This window comes from Phalacrocorax aristotelis, chromosome 3 (assembly GCF_949628215.1).
Source record: "Phalacrocorax aristotelis chromosome 3, bGulAri2.1, whole genome shotgun sequence".
Classification (NCBI taxonomy): domain Eukaryota; kingdom Metazoa; phylum Chordata; class Aves; order Suliformes; family Phalacrocoracidae; genus Phalacrocorax; species Phalacrocorax aristotelis.
In genome coordinates, this window is record NC_134278.1 from 84,880,395 (window position 1) to 84,885,049 (window position 4,655).

The 4,655-nt window shown below is 50.6% G+C and overlaps 1 pseudogene; it reads right to left on the reverse strand.

Annotated features, from left to right (window-relative positions):
* Positions 1–2,532: 2,532 nt before the first annotated feature.
* LOC142055470 (uncharacterized) lies at positions 2,533–4,423 on the reverse strand (annotated as a pseudogene).
* Between the last annotated feature and the right edge of the window lie 232 nt (positions 4,424–4,655).

Genomic DNA, 4,655 nt, shown 5'->3' on the forward strand with positions numbered 1-4,655 from the left:
TCTCCCGTTTGATTCTCCTCCTGCAGAGGGGCAATTCTGGCCAACTCGCCAGCCCTGTTATTCCAATCACTTGTCGGAGCACTCCCTTCCTGGTGGGAGGGCACCCACGCTATTGTGAAATCCCCATGCTTGGCAACACCTACGATCTCTTGCCACCTCTCCTTTTGCCACACTGGCACCCGATTCACCTCCCAGTTGTTCCGTTCCCAAAGAGGGAGCCAGTCTGTGCACCCTCTGAATACTGCAAATGAGTCAGTGTGGATACACACCGGAGTTCCCGCTCTTCCCTCGCTGTTGAACACACTGCATACTGCCACTAGCTCTCCCACTTGGGCACTGCCCTCGCCTTTGGTTACGATTTCCCTCTTGGTATCCACATTAATAGCCACAGCCCGATACTTCCACTCTTTACCCTCTCGTTTGGCAGAGGCATCTGTGAACCACACATTTCGCAGCTCCTCTGGAAACGGTGGGGCAATTTTAACAGCAGGAGGCGGGGTATCCTCCTCCAAAAGGTTTGTCACTTCTTCCTTCATGCTTAACACCTTAGGGGCACCTTCAGTGACGGAAAAAACAGCTACACTAATATTCAATTTTAGCATACCATTTTCTCACAGTGTCCCTTTGGGCCGCCTCGTCAGGGGTTAGCAGGAGTCCCTGCTAACACAGGCTTAATTACCTTAAAAGGTCCCCTGAAAACTATAGGTTGTTGGCATATGGTTTGTTCAGCTTCTCTAAGGGCTAAACTCACTACAAACCAACCCTTTTCCCAACTGGAGTATCGCTTTTCAGCATCCTTAGAACTTCTAGAATAAAACCCAGCCGGTCGAATAGGTCCTTCTGGTCCCTTCTGCCAGAGATGAATTGACAGTCCCCGTTCACTCTGAATCGGGTCGGTGGGGTGGATAGGGCCCAAAACTTGATGGGTGCTTACTTCAAACACCAGAAGGTGCAATACCTCATCACGGGCTAGAGCCCGTTCCCAAATCGCCCTCTTTCACAACAGGTCGTGTAAGAGGCGTGCAATTATTGCAAAGTCCAGGATACATTCTCTCCAAAAGACCAACAATCCCAAGGCACGTTGCAGTTTCTTTTTACTTTCTGGGGTCTTTACCTGATCCAATGCTGAGAGGGCATCCCGAGGAATACAAACTGACCCTCTTTTCAACCAGATGCCCAAGAACTGAACTTCACTGGCAGAGGTTTGTATTTTTTCTTTTGGTATTTGGAGGCCTATTCCTCCCAGACAATGAATAATTCAGTCCTGCGTAGTTTGCACCCAAATCTATGGTGTGTCCCCCTACTAGTATGTCATCAATATACTGGTAGACTTTAACTTCTTTCTGATGGGATTATTGTCAATTCCTGTGCTGGGGCATGGTGGGCTAGGGTAGGTGAGTGTTTATATCCCTGAGGCAGGCGAGCGAAGGTATAGTGTTGTCCTTCCCAAGTAAAAGCAAATCGATCTCAATCACGCTCCTGCAGTGGAACCATAAAGAACATGTCCTTCACATCAAGGGTTGCCAAGATAGGGCAGGCCTGCTCTTGAGCGGTTGCAATTAATTTGGCAACGTTGGGTACTGCTGCACTCAGGGGACCAGTGTTTGCATTCAAACACCGATAGTCAATGATCAGCTGCCGTTTTCCATTACGTTTGCGCACTGGCCACACCGGTGAATTGTACGGGAAATGGGTAGGCAGTACAATACCCCGCTGTTTGAGATCCTCAATTCCTGGGACTATCCCTTCTCTCACCCCTAATGGCAACAGATAAGGTTTCACATTGGTAATCTTGGAGGGGGCAAGGGCAGGTGCTGTTTGCAATAGGTGTACCTCCACCCAAGGCATCTCAGCTAATTGCCTGATCTGGGGGATACCAGAAGACCATGCGTTCCCCTGGGTATCACACCACTGCCTTCCCTTTAAAAACATCTACGCCTAAAAGGTTCGCCTGGAAAGGTCCTTATGGCCACCACGGTATTGATGGGGGCTCCCTCTCCCGGTAACCATAGTGTCACGAAAGTCATGGGTGTCGACTGTGTTTTTCCCAGTGCATTTAAGATAACTAGATTGCTAGATGGGATCGAGGTCCCACACCGCTCTGCTTCGGTCCGCATCAATGCGGTGATTCGTGTCCCAGTATCAATGAGAAAAATTACTGGTCTTTTCCTTGGTCCTACAGCTACTGTGATTAATAAATCCCCCCCCTTACATTCAAGGTGAGTTGTCTTAAAAACATCCATCCTCCGCACCCCCGCCTTCAGGGAACGGAGGTTCTAGTTTCCCACCTTTTCCCCAGTCGGCTCCCTCTCGATGTCAATCAGGTGTGGAGCATCGGGAACCGGCTCGAGAGCGGCTTTCCTCCCTGACCATTTCTGTGCAAGCTTTTCCAATTTTGGGGTCGGGAGTTCATCCATCAGGTCTCGTGGAATACCCTTCTGAATTCCCAAAATGCCAAAACCCCTGTCAGCTTAGGGGTTTCTCTCTCCCCGAATAATTGCCCCAGAGTGGCTTCAAGTCTTGGTCCTTCCCTGTTGTCAGCTGCAGACTGTTTACTTGCTCAGCAGACCGTACGACCCTAGTTTTGTTTTTTCTGGAACGCTCCACCAGCAGGGCCGTATCGTCTCCCAAAATTCATTAACTCCTGCGCTGCCTCCCCCCACGTCCACACAGTCCTTCCCGACCACCAATGGTCGGGGGTTGTTAGCCCTTCTAGAGCAGCCGTGGTTCTTTCTACCTCAGAGGTGTTTTGAATTTTCCCCTGTAATTGGATCCCAATGGGTTTCAGGGAATCAGAGAGTCCCTGCATCAGCGGAGTCATCCCCTCCAGGTCCACCGGCATCGTCATCGGGGAACTCTGGTTAGGCTTGAGCTCCCGATCCTCCATCATTTGGACACAGGCCGCCTTCTGCACACTTTCCACTAACTGAGCCACCGTACCTGTTAGGGCAAGGGAATCCCCCCTCTAAAGGGTTCAGCCCCCCAGCCCAATATGCAGCCCTCTGAGTTAATGACCATGGGGATCGGTGATTACCTGTAGTTAGGAACACACCCAGACCCCACTATCCTTCTGCTTCTTTCTCTGACCACAAAATTCCATCCCGCTGACAGGGACACTCTCCACACATATTCTGTCTCCGATTCCCTTGGAGCTCTCACCAAGTCCTTTCTCAACTTTGCTAGTTCAGTTGCTGTAAATGGGACTTCTTTGGTGAGAACTTGAGGACGGTCATCGTTATTGTCCTCACAAAAGTGCTCTGTTTTAACCAGTGGCCACACGTGAGGGAAGCTTTCTACAGTTTCCCTTGCCTTCTGCAAGTCCCACCAAGGGGGAGACTACCTCCGCCACTGCATCCGCTTCCCTCAAGAATTGACTCCCCAATTCTTCCTTTAATGCGGAATATAGATTTCTCTCCTCCTCCAACAACTGCTTATTTTCCTTCAGTTGTTCCTGCAGTGACCTTATGGCCACCTGCAGTGGGTCTATTACGGTGTTGGCTTGACAAAGCCTCTGTTTCTTATCTTCAATTGCCACTGCCAGACTTGCTCCCAATACTGCACAAATCACAGCTTTTCCTTTCCCCGATCTAACCTTCGCTTCTTTCTGCAGCTCCCTTATCCTGTCTACTACACACTGTGGTTGAAACCAATGGCTTTTCGCCCAACCTTGTCCCTGGGGTGAGGGACGAGATCGGTGTGCCGCCAAAAGATCATATAGTGTATTTATCCCTTCCACTGGTGAAGGGACGCAATCGTGGGCAGCCCACTGCCTACTGAGCGGCCATCTTATTTAACACAACGGGGCTGTATCATCCTGACGGGGCCACACCTTAACATTCCAAATTGCCCCTATTCACCCCCAAGAGGTTACACGTTAAGATTGCACTTTCTGTTCTCTGAGAATCCTGCCGACTACGCCAATTTCAAATGTCACGATCCACTGTTGGGATGAACAAGTTGGCAGAGGTTAAACCCCCTTGCTTTCCAACGACCTCAGATAATTCTGGGAGGTTGGGTTTAACTTCTGATTGACTCCAATATTTTAGCGTGACTAGGTTCCTTTTACATTCTCGGGAGCCAAATTAAGTCAAGTGCCAAATCACTTTATTTGTCCAACAATAAATACGCGAGCGAAAAGGAGAAAAAAAAAAGAAAAAAGTGAGAAAGGGAAAGAGAGAGAACGAGCACGACAGTGTTGCAACAGATACCACCACGGATCTGCGGCGGTCCGTCCCTTTTGCCGTCCTTCCGGTCCGTCGGTCGGTGCGGTCCGTGTATCTGCTGTAACTTCGAACCCGGTGCTGGAACGTTCCAGAATACGCCTCGTGGTCGCCGCTGGTTTCCCCTTTTTATAGGATTGTCGTGCTGCATAGTCAATGACTGTTTTCCATACCCACGCCTCGCACTCGGCGGTGGGGCGCATGCCCAGTACCGCCACTAGAGGGTGCCGGAAAGTCCTAGAGGGTCCCAGTCGCCCCCCCGTCAGTCGACCCTGGGCCCGGGCGCGTGCGCAGAGGGCATGTACTCCAGAGGTATCAGGACACACACACTCCCGCCGGGCAGGACTCAACAGGCTGCCCCTGCGACCAAACTGTGCCGCTCAGTTGCCGTGGTGATTAAGCTTTGGTAGTGAAGCTTGTCCTGCCAACAATGTC